Source organism: Alosa pseudoharengus, unplaced genomic scaffold (genome assembly GCF_046254945.1).
Source record: "Alosa pseudoharengus isolate Yale_2024_CS ecotype anadromous, Long Island Sound unplaced genomic scaffold, YU_APseudo_1.1 YU_APseudo_1.1_scf_6, whole genome shotgun sequence".
NCBI classification, from domain to species: Eukaryota; Metazoa; Chordata; class Actinopteri; order Clupeiformes; family Clupeidae; genus Alosa; species Alosa pseudoharengus.
In genome coordinates, this window is record NW_027468848.1 from 41,395,990 (window position 1) to 41,412,762 (window position 16,773).

Sequence of the window (16,773 nt, forward strand, 5' to 3'; positions counted from 1 at the left end):
ATTATGACACCCTCTGAATGCACGCCAAGTTTCGTGGAATTCCGTTCATGGGGGGCCACACAATAAATTAATCTATGTTACTATACACCAACTGGCCTGTAGGTGGCCGGAGACAGTTTTCTGTGAATATCTCGAGAACCGTAGGGCCTAGGAGGTCCACCTTTGTTTTGTATGTTGGTCTTAAGGGGACATGTCAACCTATCCCATTACCACTTATTTTATGTATAGCGCCACCTAAGATAGATCTGAGCTGAAAGCCTAGTTTGACAAATATATCACATAACTGCAATCGTAGTATCACTTAACGTATACCCCTGAGTCAAGGCTTTGTCAAGCCTCGATATGTCTACATAGCCTATGTCTAACGTGCTTATACCCCACTGGCCACAAACCCATGTGCACCGATTTCAATAGGCCTTAATCGTGCACTCCAACCTCGCTTAAGCCCTCCTTACACTGACAGGCTTTGGAAAGATTTGCAAAGATTTGGAAAAGATTTTTGAAAGACTACCCAGATAGCAAAGGGGCGTTGAATCCACGTTGAATCAACCTCCGCCGCTTCAAACAAACGTGGATTTAACGCCCCTCAACGCCCCTTTGCTATCTGGGTACAGTCTTAGACCCTCTCTCATCTAAAGACAAGTAGTAGAGTTTTAAGTCACAGACTATTATTTTGCAATGACTAGTGATCTTGCAGGGTCACTATTTACAAGACTGCAACTAGATTCCTTTAAATTATTACCCATCGTGCAATAGATAAACAGGAACTGAAATGATGGCATACTAAACTCAAAGTCGTATTTTCGTGTTTCTGCAGCATTGTTTCACGCGTGACATCCCTAACCGATATAGAGTTGTTCTGTCACGTGGAAGAGCCGACTAAATATGAATAAGAAATGACAAATATTATAAGAATAACAAATAGGCTACAGCTGTCGCCTACTTTGCCCCTTCCTGTTTGTTGTTGGAGAGAGGTCACTATAGAGCATCACAGTCCCGCCCCTCCTCCGAGAGAGCTTAGTTTCCGGAAGTAAATTTCCCATTCATTTCTCCCATTGACGTTTTGGAAAAATCCGTATCTAAAGAGTTTTTGAGCATGTCTTAGGCTAATCAGCTACGGCGTAACTCATAAGCATACAACATATCATTTCGAGTGAAAAAACGAAGAGAAAGTCCAAAAAAAGTCAAAGGTACAAGACTGTGTACATATTTTCATTTCCGAGCGAATGAACTACTCATCCCATAAACCACCGCGCCTCACTGAATAAGCAATGCACGAACCAGCGCGAAATCATTTCCAACCGGCGACAGCACGCGAACCCTTTCCTCCAAACAGTGATTTTTATATAGTGAATGTGCAGTTAATAGCAGTTATTTCAGGAGTAATCGTGCAAATAATAGTGTTTTGGTATTGAATGTTATATTTACCATCGTGTATTTTATATTGTGTGTGTGTGTGTGTGTGTGAAAGTGGTTAACGTTAGCAACATTGTGCAGTGCTTCGTATCTGACTGGTCTGCTCTTGGACCACCATATTCAGTTTGCTGTGAATTATTACACAAAATGTTCATTAAATGTACTTAGAAGTATTTCTAGGTTAATGATTGATGATATGACTCGTACAGTATGAAGGCTACAGTAGCCTAGCTAATGTTAACTAGCATTGCCAACCTCCCTGCAAAACTCACCACACAACTTTGTAGGTCTTGTCCCTCATGCTAGAGGTGGGTCGGTTGCGAACGAACTAGTTCCTTCGAACGGGTCTTTAAAATGAACGACCTGAACTAGTTCGCCTTTCCAGTTCTTGTTCGTTCTTTCGTTCGTCGCTGAATCACACTGACCTAGTGCTGTTGTGAATGCCTCTGGCCCAGCTTCCTAAGGCGAGAGCCAAACCAATCGTATGCTGTTGTCTGTATTGTTTCTAAGACGTTCTCATCGAATTAGCCAATGAGGGGCATGAAAGCATAGCAACCGTTTCCATGAAAAAAAACAAATGGGCTAGTGAGACTAGTGGGAGAGCATACGATAAAAAATAACGATAATGTACATTAACAATTCCATTTTGCATTTCAATATTGGCATTTACATTTAAATATCTGTCTAATGGTAAATGCATGCTGTCTTTGTATTTTCTGTGTCATGTCAGGTTAATAAATGTCTCTTCAATCTGTCTCGTTCGTTCGTTCTCACGCCAAGACCTGTTTCACTTCGGTCTGTCGTTCTCGTTAAGTCAGTCACTCGTTCTTGGCGGAGTGAAGCAGAAGAAGCAGAGTGATTATGGCTCTGTAGCCTGGGCAAAATGGGGACTTGAAACCTTTTCATCAATATAATCTTTCTGCCAAACCTTTAAACATGTTTGTCGGCATAGCCTACTGGGTCTTTGTTCCTTTATGAATGAACACATTTTTAAAAAAGAAATTAGCTGATCTAGCCGTAGTCTACTTCAATATGTCAATTTAATGTCAAGATGAATGAACACATTAGCTACTGCTGTTTTGTCTAAAAGTACACATAATCATTTAGTTGCAGCTATATTTGCCGCTACAGTGTTGTGTTGACCGTTTTCACAAACGAGGAGCTGAGAACCTGCATTCCATGATTCACCGCTGAACTACGTTATAGGCTACCGGAAATGCGACTGAACGAAAGAACAAACGATTCAGAACGAATCATCTTGGCGAACTGAACGACGCGAACTGTGTCATGAGAACGAACGACAAAATCCACCTCTACCTCATGCTGGCCCTTACAAAACCCACAAGCTAACCCTCGGACACGCAACAGTCAATAATGTGACCCGATTTAAAGTGGTTTTCACCCCTTTGGACACTCTTGATTTCGTCCTTGAAACAGTGAAATATTTATGGGGGCATGGACGGTTTGCTAACCATTTTACTGCAGTGTCTAGCTGCTAGCCGGTGGTAGCATCCAGCTTGCATGTGCTATCAGCTAGCTAGCTAGTTCAAAAGTTTAAGTACTTAATGAGGATATACAGGGCTTTTTATGCCTCGACTAAGTTGATGTTTCCTATAAACAACAATTCATTTTCATAGAAACAACAAGGTCACTAAAACATTATATTTCATACCTGTGTTGCAGCATGTAGGCTAATGCTAGCAGCATTATAATGACATTCTAATGTCTGAAAGGCTAATGATTAGCCTATCGGCTACCTGAAAAGTTAAGTGTTAAACTAGCATTTACAGTGTTCTATTTGATGGTGTATTGGCCCTGACTAAGTTTGTGTGATATATAAACCACAATCCTTGTTGATACAAGTACCAATGTTCGTCTAGAAAGTTTTTATTCACATTAAGATTTTCGCCATAGGCAGTAAAAGACTACGCCATCTTTGTCAATAAGTTTCGCTGATAAAGTTTCAAACTATGGTCATAACGGCCTTTCCACCAATCAGAGGCATGACTGTGGAATTGTGGGATTGTTCAGGATTGTGGGTAATGAAGTACTTATCCAAGACATCGCGATTAAAATACATTTATTTCAAAACAAGGTTAGTGCCCCTTGAATTTTCGCCCTCTATATGGCCATATACAATCACTTAGTACAGCCGTAGCTGGTTTTGAGTCAAGTGCAGTTAAGTTTTTATGGCTTATACCCGAAATGTCAATGGAGAAATTGCATTTAATTCTTACTTCCGGAAACTCCTGTGGGCGGGACTGTGATGCTAGCATTAGAATTAAATGCAATTTCTCCATTGACAACCTTGTTTTAAGATAAATGTCTTTTAATCGCGATGTCTTGGATAAGTACTTCATTACCCACAATCCTGAACAATCCCACAATCCCACAGTGATTCCTCTGATTGGTGGAAAGGCCGTTATGATCATAGTTTGAAACTTTCTTTGCGAAAATTATTGACAAAGATGGCGGAGTCTTTTCCTGCCTATGGCGAAGATCTTAATGTGAATAAAAACGTTCTAGACGAACATTGGTACTTGTATCAACAAGAATTGTGGTTTATATATCACACGAACTTAGTCAGGGCCAATACACCATCAAATAGAACACTGTAAATGCTAGTTTAAACACTTAATTTTTCAGGTAGCCAATAGGCTAAGCATTAGCCTTTCAGACATTAGAATGTCATTATAATGCTGCTAACATTAGCCTACATGCTGCAACACAGGTATGAAATATATTATGTTTTAGTGACCTTGTTGTTTCTATGAACATGAATTGTTGTTTATAGGAAACATCAACTTAGTCGAGGCATAAAAAGCCCTGTATATCCTCATTAAGTACTTCAACTTTTGAACTAGCTAGCTAGCACAAGGTAGCTGCTAGACACTGCAGTAAAATGGTTAGCAAACTGTCCATGCCCCCGTGAATATTTCACTGTTTCAAGGACGAAATCAAGAGTGTCCAAAGGGGTGAAAACCACTTTAAATCGGGTCACATTATTGACTGTTGTGTGTCCGAGGGTTAGCTTGTGCGTTTTGTATGAGGGACAAGACCTACAAAGTTGTGTGGAGAGTTTTGCAGGGAGGTTGGCAATGCTAGTTAACATTAGCTAGGCTACTGTAGCCTTCATACTGTACGAGTCATATCATCAATCATTAACCTAGAAATACTTCTTTGTACATTTAATGAACATTTTGTGTAATAATTCACAGCAAGTTAATAAACTAAATATAGTGGTCCAAGAGCAGACCATGCACCGGTCCATGCATCAGGATGGCAGTCAGATACGAAGCACTGCACAATGTTGCTAACGTTAACGTTAACCGCTTTCACACACACACGATATAAAATACACTATGGTAAATATGACATTCAATACCAAAACACTATTATTTACACGATTACTCCTGAGATAACTGCTATTAACTGCACATTCACTATATAAAAATCACTGTTTGGAGGAAAGGGTTCGCGTGCTGTCGCCGGTTGGAAATGATTTCGCGCTGGTTCGTGCATCGCTTATATATTATTCAGTGAGGCACGGTGGTTTATGGGATGAGTAGTTCCTTCGCTCGGAAATTAAAATATGTACACAGTCTTGTACCTTTGACTTTTTTTGGACTTTCTCTTCGTTTTTTCACTCGAAATGATATATTGTATGCTTATGAGTTACGCCATAGCTGATTAGCCTAAGACATGCTCTAAAACTCTTTAGATACGGATTTTTCCTAAACGTCAATGGGAGAAATGAATGGGAAATTTACTTCCGGAAACTAAGCTCTTTCGGAGGAGGGGCGGGACTGTGATGCTCTATTGACCTTATTCCGCGCGCAAACATGGGGGCGCTAGCTTTGCCCACATTGTCTCCGAACTTCTGAGTACATCCATTGCGATACATTGAGATAGCAGAGCTCTATCGAGATGACTGGCATCATATATTATGGGTCATCCTAAAGTTAGGAACGTTTATTTAGGATTTTGGTGACTTAAGACATTTCTGTTATACAGCTTTCCTATCTGAAGTTAGGAAAAAACTGACTTTGGAGCGGCTGTTCTGTAAGTTAGCCTCTCTATCCTCTTCTGCCGTGTTATCCCAATGAAGCTAACTAGACGTAGCTAGCCGACCGGAAGTTTAAAGACAACGTGGAATTTAGAAAAATGGGCGGGCTGAATAAGGTGAATAGGGAGGGAAAGTAATCTCATCGCCATCTAGTGGTTGCGTTCCTAGAGTTAAGCGGAGTGGATGGGATTTTTTGTTTAGAAAAAATATATCTCGGTGCACATTGGGATCTTAATTTAATGCCTTCCATATGTTAGGCACTGGGGTCACCTCTATGGCTTCAAGTGGTCATACCTTATTTTTAGGATCAGTTGAATTGTTTTGAGTTTTTGTCGTAACACGGTGATAAGGAACTACAGCTGCATGTGACGTCACATGTTTGGGCGCTTAATCTCTAACTGATCAATACGGCAATTTGCTTAACTGGCTTAACATATTTTTGTAATAACGGAACGTGATGTAAACCGCGTGGTGATAACCTTTTGTCTGGATAACTGGTGTTGTGCTTCTACTCACATGAAGAGCTGGCTGTAAGTGTTAAGTGTCAATGCTAACCAGGCTAATAAACAAACCATGCTACTGTAAGTAACGTCCATAGTAGAGATGTCCGATAATATCGGCCAACCGATATTATCGGCCCGATATTAGCATAAAAATGTAATATCTGTTAATATCGTTATCGGATTTTTTTTGCCTTAAAACCGATAAAATAATGCTTGCGTTACACACAAATAGTGCCTATGCGCTCCTGAAAAGTTTATCGGCGCACAGATGATGACCTCATCAATCTGCGTCTTGAAGCATACAAACAAGCGTGGATGGCTGCAGTAACAAACTTGCTCGTGGCCGTAGTAGCCCCTTGCGTTGGCCGTGACGCCCCTTTGAAAATCAGAGGTTTACAGGCCACGGTGGCCTTGGTGCCCCCTTCTTTAAATATTCTGCTTTGCGTCCTACTAATAGCGATATATATTTAGCCTATGGCCTATGGCCAAATTACGCAGTGGAGAAAGTGACAGCGCAAGAAAGAAAGTGCGTCCAAATTAACCCATCCTACTCATCACACAGACATCACAAGTATCACATGAAAGAGCTTTTTCTCAGCTTTTAATCGATGTTAGCCGCTAATTGCTGTGGTGAACGGTTCGCGAGAAAAGTAAATAATATCATTCAATTTAATCATAAATTCTACCGAAGGTTTTGCGTCCATCTCCCTACCCATTCATCTCGGTGGAATACTTCAGAACCCTTCGTTTAACACATGACAAACCATATATCAGAATAAACAGCAGACCTTACCGAACAGAAAGGTGTAAAGCAGTCCCCTGTACAGTTAGCCGTTCCAGACTAATCCCGTTTTGAATTTGCAGTAAATTTCAACATACATAGATGTCTCCGAATTTGGGATTTAAGTTTTACACTGTGTTTCAATTGTTCCACATTATTTCATAACGGGCCAAATACAAAACAAATATTACAAATGTCGCCTAGATATCGGTAAATCAGAGGACAGCTGACTATAAGAGTTTGTGAAAGTAGCCTTCATGATCACAAAATGCTAAGCATGCATCTAGGCTATTTGAGTTTCTTAAAGCTGAGCTGTGCTTAAATTGTTCAATACATGATTTCATAACAGGCCAAATATAAAATAAATGTTAAATATAGCCTAGATATCTGTATATGAGGAAGGACGGGTTTAGAGTGAGGGTCTGTCTTGTCTGTAAAAACAGACACCCGTGAATCCTATTTGTGCATTCATTCAATTAAGGTGATTGAGTTTTAGTTAAAGAAACAGTTCATGAAGCATCCTACAAATGCAGGCTCATTTAACACAGAAAAAGGGTAGCCTGTCATACACTATGCCTGTTATTTTAGTTGGCTTTACATTCTGCTATGTTGCACATAGTTGTTCAGGTACAATGTTTTATCATTTGTGAAGAAGTCAAATTTGCCCTATTTGTTGTGGGCATTGTCAAGATTATCTCAGGGAGAGTGTAATCCAAACTGTTGTTTGAGACAATTTAAAAAAAATAAATAAACATGGCACTTTTTCCCTAAATTAAGTTGAAGTATTTTTCTTATTTTGCACAGACAATGTTAACATTTGGAAAGCCTTGTTGCATTCAAGAATGCATCCAGTGGGGCATCACAATAACATTAAGCATGTTGTGTTAATTCCATAACAGGAGATATGTGATGTTACCTAAATTAGTTTTGAGGAAAAATAACCCACATATCGACATTGGTATCGGCTGATATCGGAATCGAAATTTGAGAGTTGGACAATATCGGCATATCGGATATCGGCAAAAAAGCCAATATCGGACATCCCTAGTCCATAGACAATAAAAGAAATGGACGAACAGACTCCGTCGTTTTCAATGGGAGGGCACTGAGTCAAATAGAACGATTTTTCAGTTGGTCCCCCCAGTACTGCGCAGACTCACACTTAAATTCGTGACGTTAGCCATCGAACTGAATCTTGTAACTCATATGATAGATACACAGAAATTCTTCTCACACTTCCTTTGCCTTCAAAGTCATCAAAGTTAAACATTTATTTATGTATTATTATTATCATCCTCGCCAAGTCGTGTTAATGTTGAAGCTACCATACATGATCTTCTTCAAAAACAGTCATGCTAAAACAAAACAAAAAAAGTTATAGCCTGGAAGCTAATCTTCTTTCCACTTTTCCGACCTACGATCAATCCCATAGACTATATAGAACTGGACAGTGTGGCTGCATTCTGCAGTGTTCTATGGAATTGAAGCCGCCGAGGCGACGCCATCTTGGAAAATTTGGAGCCAATTTGAAGTGCGGCTGCGCAGCAAAAGTTGAAGCATGCGCAGTGAAGAGGAGTCGCGGTCAGGCACGCCCACTCAGTTGCCACTCAGCGAGTTAAACACGCCCCTTGTCAAGTGAAACCTGCCCCCTTCTCCTTTCCACAACGCAGGTCGACTCGGCGCCGAAGGCTAGCTGGCTGGATGAATTTTGCGGCTGTGAGTTAGCTAAACAGTACAAACAACAATCGGTTTGTTCTTGTCTGGTAAGTGTTCCGTATCCACTGAAAAGTTTTTTTTGTCTATTGGTGTTCTTAAATACGTCTAAGAGAGCTTATTATGTTGATTATAGACTGTGACAATTTAGTATGGCGAATACTAATGAGCTAACAACAGAAATACGGACAGCGAATTACATGCTAACGTTAGCAGCTACATTAACGTACCGTTAACGGGAGGCTAAGTTAGTCGTTGAAGTGAAGATTAGCACACAGCTCCCGTAACAGTCGATGCATGATATACTTGGTTTTATTAGTTGTTGCTGTTTTCAAATATCTCAATGTATGCCATCTCAACATGGAGTAACCATTGTTATATTCTGCTCCTTCTCACTCACTCGGGCTACAGAATATGTTAATTCTGCCCAACGGGGCAATACTTTTATTAGTTTTCTGGGACACGTATACAATCAGTGCATTCACCTCTTGCCCTGTCTCAGGTGTCACACTTTAACAGGCCCGTGGGACAACAATTCCTATTGTTACATCCTTTCTCTTTTTTTTAAAACTGTGTGACTTAATAAATTGTAACAATGTAAACGTCTCTGTAAGGCACAACTCATTCTGTAAAATAAATCTCTTCTTAAGATTAGGTAACAGGAACAATACTCCACTTTGATATCCACTCAGAGTTAAACACAAACATTTCAAATTCAAAGTAGAAGTTCTGGAGGATCCAATACATAATAACCCTTTGACTACAAACATGTTTGTAACAACCCACATTATCATTTTTTTTTTTTTTTCATCCCCCAAAGTCCGTGAGTGGTCCAAAACAATTAACTTGTAAAGTCCATGTAGCGCTGCGGTCTGACCACTGTACGACCAGCCCTTGTGATCACAGGTCCGTCTGTGGCACCAAGAGTAGCTTTGTCACCCAAGTCTGCGTGCGTGTGTGTGTCAGGGGTAGTATCTGTCGGAATGACAGTCTCTAGGTCCATGGGGTCACTTAGGGCCGGTTCAGCAGCACGCCTGAGGTGTTTCCGATTCCTCCTGAGGACACCACCAGACTGTAACTGGACGTCGTAGGATCTCGCATCAACAACTCTCAGTACCTTGCCTGGTCTCCAGACAGTATGGGGTTCAAACGGCTGTATTCGCACACGATCACCTGGTTTCAGAGAGTCAAGGTCTCTGGCTGATCTGTTATAGTAGTCACTCTGGCGCTGTTGATTACTTTTCAGAGCTCGCTGTGCCTGTTCCACTTTTGGCTGTAGAAGGCTTGCCTTTGTGGGCAGCAGTGTTCTGATCCGGCGGCTAAGAAGTCTTTGTGCTGGACTAGTGTCCAGTCCTTGTGATGGTGTGTTACGGTGATCCAGAAGAGCAAGGTAAGGGTCTTTCCCAGCCATTTTTGCTTTGAGCAACAGTCTCTTGGCTGTCTTGACTGCCGATTCTGCTTTACCATTGCTCTGAGGATGCCCAGGCGACGAAGTCTTATGGAGGAATTCCCACCGTTTGCTAAACCTATGGAACTCGTGTGAAGAGTATTGCGGTCCGTTGTCCAAGATGACAATGTCAGGGATGCCTTGCCTTGCAAAGTGGGCTTTTAGTTTCTTAATCACTGTTGTAGATGTTGTGTCTGAAAGATAATCTATTTCCAAAAAGTTGGAATAGTAATCTACTGTGATGAGAGAGTCTTTGTCGTCAAATGAGAACAGATCCGTGCCCACCTTAGCCCATGGCCTATTAGGTATCTCGTGTGAGATCAGTGTTTCTCTTTGTTGTTTGTAGTCCACTGACCTGCAAATGTCACACTTGGCTATATAAGTTTTGATCTGGTCATTCATGCCGGGCCAGTAGACACACTCTCTGCCTCTCCGTAGGCACCCTTCCACTCCAAGATGAGAAGAGTGTAACTGGCAGGTGATGTCTCTCTTTAGTGCATCGGGTATGACAACACTACTCCATCTTGGTAGCTTAGTTCATCCTGGAAAGGGTAGTATGGCCTAATGTCGCTTGAAGTCTTTGTCTTGTCATTTGGCCATCCCTGTAGTATGGTTTCGATCAGAGTCTGCAGTGTTGAGTCCTCTTTTGTGGCAGAACGAATGGAACTGAGGCTGTCTGCCGAGATGGGAACATGATTTAACATGTTAACAGTCTCTATTTCAGCTTCTACTGAGCCATATGCTGAACATTCAGGAAGATAAGCTCGGCTCAAAGTGTCTGCTAACACCATGTCTTTGCCTGGTAGGTACACAACATTCACATCATACTTCTGAATGCGCATCATCATTCTTTGAAGTCTTTTGGGTGCACTCAATAATGGCTTTCTCACTATGTTCTCTAGCGGTTTGTGATCACTCTGTACTGTTACCTTGCGGCCATACGTGTACTGGTGGAATTTTTCTAAACTGAAAATCATAGCTAAAAATTCCTTTTCTATTTGGGCATAGCCCCTCTCTGTCTGTGTGAGTGCTCTGCTTGCAAATGCTACAGGCTTACCCCCCTGCACCAGTGCTGCACCCAGACCGGTGTCTGATGCGTCACACTGCACAGTCAGTTCCTCCTCTGGGCTGTAGTATTTGAGCACTGCCGTGTTCGAAATGGTCTCTTTCAGTTTGAGAAACGCCTCCTCATGCGGTTCTATCCACTTCCACTCAGCGTCTTTGTGTGTCAGTTGCCTAAGTGGCCGACAGTGGTCAGAAAGATGAGGACAAAACTTGGCCTGGTAATTCACCATACCCAGCCTCTGAACTCCTTTCATATCCGTTGGTTTTGGCATTTGCTCGATGGCGCGCACCTTTTCAGGGTCTATCTTCAGTCCATCTGCCGTCAGGAGGTGTCCTATGTATGTAGCCTCCTTTTGCCTGAGCTTGAACTTATCTGCATTGAGTTTGATGTTTTTCTGTTTGCATCTATTCAAAAACAATCTCAATTTCTCATCATGATCACGCTGTGCCATGTCTTGTGTCTCACCTTGTCCAGTGATCAGCACATCATCTGCAATGATGTACAGACCTGGCAGATCCTCCAGCGCTTGTGTGAGCCTTCGCTGAAATACTTCAGGTGCCGGACTTATCCCCATGGGAAGTCTCAGCCATCGGTATCGTCCAAATGGAGTGGCGAATGTAGTCAGAAAGCTTGACTCCTCATCTAACTTCACATGCCAGAACCCGCTTTTGACATCACATACACATACTTGGCTTTGGACAGATCTGGGAGAATGTCCTCAATTGTTTGTAGTGGGAAGTGACTACGCTTCAGCGCCTTGTTCAAGGGTCTTGGGTCAATACATACCCGTAGCTTCCCATTCTGCTTCTGGACAACAACCATCCCATTAATCCAATCGGTGCTGCAGTCTACTGGCGTGATGATTCCTCTGCGCTGTAGGTCTTGCAGTTCGGTCTTCAGTGGTTTCATCATGGCGACTGGCACCCGGCGTTTTGGCAACTGCACAGGTTTTACTGAGCTGTCTATTTCCAGTTGATATTCTCCTTCAAGGCAGCCATCCCCAGAGAACACATCAGCATACTCTGCTTTTATCTGGTCCATTGTCCATTGTCCCCTTGTAGTCTTCATTCCTGGCACAACTGTGACAATGCTGTCAATCGCCAGGATATTCTCATAGTGCACTTTTATCAGCTGCATGCCTTCACTAGCTCTTTTGCCAAGCAGTGGCACAGTACCACCTCTATCCACCACTTGGAACTCTAACTGGTACAGCTTCTGGTTCCTCGGGTTCCTCAGTTTCAGCTTACATTTACACTGACTTGCTTTACATTTAGTTGCAAAATGATTGTCTTTGCCACATTTTCTGCACTTCTTACCGAATGCTGGGCATTTCTGCTTGTTCATCTTATGTGATTTCCCACAGAACTTACAGTCAATTGTGTTCTCAGGCTGTCTATGTCGTAACGGCCCTTGCACTGCGTGCACCTCTTCCACTTTGGGTCCGGAGATAGTCTTCACGTTCTCCCGCGACAATTCCGCGGCTCTGCACAGCTGTATGCAGGAGTCCAGCGTCAAATTCTTCTCGCGGAGCAGGCGCTCTCTAATGCTAGTGTTGTTGTTCCCACACACGATACGGTCACGAATGAGCGAGTCTCGTAAAGTTCCAAAGTTGCACGTTTTCGCCAACACTCTCAGTTCAGTCACATAAAAGTCAATAGTTTCACTGGAGCCTTGATTTCTCGAGAAGAAACGATAGCGTTCCACAGTTTCGTTGACACAAGGATTGCAGTGAGCATCAAATTTGTCGACTATGTCCTTAATTTTCCATTCCTCTTTAGCCGTCTCACCCATCAGTGTGTCCAACAATTCTCTGCCACTCTCGCCGACAAGATAAATGAAAAGTTTTCCCTTGGTCTTTTCGTCGTCATCGTCCATGGTTAAATCCACATAAAGCATAAACTCTTCCCTCCATGTCTTCCATGACTTCGCAAGGTTACCCGAGTCCATGCACAACGGTTGTGGAGGTTTCAATCCTTCCATGACTGGCGTTGGTATGCTAATTCGAGTCGTATGCCAATTCTAGCTTTGCCGCGCTTCCCACCAAAACACTGAAAACAGCTGAACTCTTAATTTCAAATTAGACGTTCGTAAAACAGGTCAAGTCCGTGACCGCTGCCACCATGTTATATTCTGCTCCTTCTCACTCACTCGGGCTACAGAATATGTTAATTCTGCCCAACGGGGCAATACTTTTATTAGTTTTCTGGGACACCTATACAATCAGTGCATTCACCTCTTGCCCTGTCTCAGGTGTCACACTTTAACAGGCCCGTGGGACAACAATTCCTATTGTTACAACCATTGACTGTACATGGGGATTAATAACACTAGACAGTCAGTACAGTATATGATGTGATAAAGCAACGGTATGATGTGATAAAGCAACGCAAGTTAACGTAATGTGAAGCATGGACCTCATCAACCTCATGTTAATGTAACTACTAGCCAGTTTGCCAGCGTTGCATTTTTTCTAACGTTAACGACAGACACCTCTGTTAGAGCTACTTCTGTGATGGTAGGTCGGTAGCAGGGCTCTCAAGTTTTGAAGTTTGCAAGGAGTGAGACTTTGTTTCTCAGGGGGGAGGGGGCGTGGCATTGCCCCCCCCCCCCGATGGAAGTAGATGAAAGTCCTATGTCCAAAGATTAACAATCTTTGCTACGTCTGCTTGAACTACTCGTGGCGCCACGCCCCCTCCCCCCGATCAACAGACCCACCCTCCCCATGTCCCATCAACCCAGCTTCATGAGAGAGCACAAATTCCATTATTTCAAACACACTCTTGAACAGTGGTGGTTCTGTCCGTGTGTGTGTGTGTGTGTTTATGAGTGATGTTGTGAGTTGTAAGTGTTTGTGGCAGATTTTGATGCCTTGATGACTGATACTGGGGGCTCCCATTTAAAGCACTGTGGTTCAATGTCAGCCATTTTCACAGTCATGAGGCCATCCTTAAAAATATTCTTGTTTGCAGTAACAGCCAAAAAAAAATAAAAAATGGGTCGGTAGGTAGGTCAATATTTTTTTTTTCAAGATTCAAAGTAAAAAAAAAGTACAATTTTGGTCATGGTGATTACGTAGGTATGAATTTAAACAAATGTGCATATTGTGACGTAACTGACTGGGTCCTCAACCCGTGCCTTCAGGCGCATCACTGCAAACCTCAATCTGATGCAGGTTATGTAGACCAGCCTTTCTCAAACTTCTTTGACCTGAGGCCCAGTCATGGCAGACTTTGGGGTCATCTACACGTACCCAACCCCACTCCCTCCCAATCAAATTGTCATTATCATTTTCACAATCATTATTATGCCTATTGTTATACATGCACTTTCACTTAAATGTTTTGTGACATGCACATCAGAGGACTGCTTTACTAATGTAAGATATAATTAGTTTAATTGCTTTTGCATGGTTGCATGATGCTTGCATAAGAACAGAAATACTTCTCAAAACAGCAACAATTATATGGGTGCTATTGTTTTGGGATGTTTCCCTCATGCAAGCATCATACATTGGTAGGAAATGGAGAAAAAAAATACATGTTTTTTACTGTAATGAAGTTTAATTTGAATGCCTGAATGTAATGATTCAGGAAACACAATACCAGATTTTTTGGCGAGCAGGCGTAAATCACTGATCTGTTGATCTTTAAAGGCAACGTTTTCGTGTTAATTACTCATCTTCGTAAGTCGGTATATGGTTATATGACTCATTACAGGGCGAATGAAGACTCTCTCGCCCGCCCCTACTGCCTGTAGGAAGAATATCCCGCTTGCAAGTTCAGTGTATCGTACCCAGCGACCGAAGCAGTTTCAGTTTCCATCCTGCATCCACAGCACAGAGGGAGGCTAACGAAACGCTAGCGATTGTTGCAAACGTGTGTATAATGGCAGAGCCGGCGAAGAAGCAGCGAAACCCCTTGACGGAAGATGCAAATAAAAGGAAAAGAGCTTCAGACCGAGCGAGGGGGAGTTTCGTAGAGAAAAAGCATCAGGCTTGCCTGGTGTCCCTTTAACAGATTGAAAGAAGGCTACAATAGCTTTTGACCACGTTATATTCAAATTTGACTATACAATACTCAGTGCTATACAGTGTATTATACAGTCTCTGCTCTGTTTCTATGGAAGTTCCAAAAATCAACGTTGTTCTATTAAGTGTCGTTAAAGGTCCAGTATGTAGGAAATAATGGAAAATAAACTGTAACCATTCCAAAAATGATCACCATATGATGTCAGAGAGTAAGGAAACACGATGAATTGAAGTAATGGCTTATTTGACAACATTACTCTAACCCATAAAACCCCGTAAAACCCATGAAAAAAAAAGAGTTACGGGGCGGAATCTCTTGGAATTTTCGTTTATGTTTTGAACGATTAATTCTAGAATAGCGTATTAATAATGGGCTAGCGCGTCCTCCTATTTGGGTTGCCAAATTACCAAAGGCCAACTGTCAACAGCTGTCAGTTGTAGTCATGAACACCTACGAGAGGCAGGCAAATTTCCAAAATTAAAACAAGAAACAAATTAAGTGGACATTGGAGGAGCTTCCTGAGATGGTGACGTCTTCGTCAAACGAAGAATATCAAGTCTGACGCAGAGCTGGCCATATTTCTCCACAACAGGTAGCCTAGGCTAAACTTCATCTGCATCGCTAACTTCTGCTAAATATGTTACGTTGGTTAGAGAGGTATTTTTTGTTTTCACTGTTTCCGTAATGTGTAGCTGGGTCATGGTTGGAGAAACGTTAAAGCAGCTGCAGATCAACTAACGTTAGCTAAGTCTTCATTAAATCTGGCAACCCAGAAGAGGCTCGCGTCTGGTAGTCTTGAGAACGTTCACCAGTGTTTTGATTTTGGCCTGCAGAACGTTCGGTAACAATCCTACAAATCGCACCTTTAAACAATTAAATAGCATTCAACAGGTTGAAGCGGAGCTTTGATACCAACGTTATCGATTAGTTTCAGTTTCTCTCGCACAGACGCCTGCATTGAATGAACGCTCATACCACCACTTTATTGCATGGCTCCATGTTTAATGACATCGATAGCAGAAACGTTTGTTTTCTTTTTTGTCGGTCCGCGGTATCTTGATCAACTGCGCAGCAAATTATCAGACGAAGCACCGGGCCTAATTTCACTCCACGACTCCGCGGACCAGCAGTCTCCACGTTGCGGACCCACATCAAAACAAAACTATTTCCTGATTGGTTGAGAAATCCTATTTTCTGATTGGCCGATAGGTTAGTAACTGAACAGCAGCTCTCTGACCTGAATGAGCGCACAAACAGCAACGTTGTGTGACACGTTTGTAAAATATAGCCCTTAGAAATTTCTGTGCGGGCAAGTTAATAATGTCTCGGAGTGAGAAATGCCATGTGTGGCGTGTGAAGTCATTGAAATGCGTGTGTCTCACGCTCAATGCGTGAGACTTGAGAGGTCTGATGGGAGTTGTACTGGAATCGCGGCGCGCTCCCGTCAACTAGATCGTTAAGTGTAAGGTGCCAATCTTAGCGGTTTTAAGTCAGTCGGAGTCAGTCCTTTTCTAGTTTTGCCGTTACGACAATATCAAACATGTTTGACATTATCGCAAGTCTATCTAGTCGTGGCTCATGCAAATAGTGACGTGAACTATAAAAACCAATAGGGAGGGAAAGTGAAAACCAGCGCCCCAAGTGGTTGCGTTCCTATCGAAGAGCAGCTCCATCTATTTTAAATAAAATATTGTGAAGCCAAATCAGCGATGTTATCCACCAAAAATATTTTTCAGTGGCTATACAGTAATAA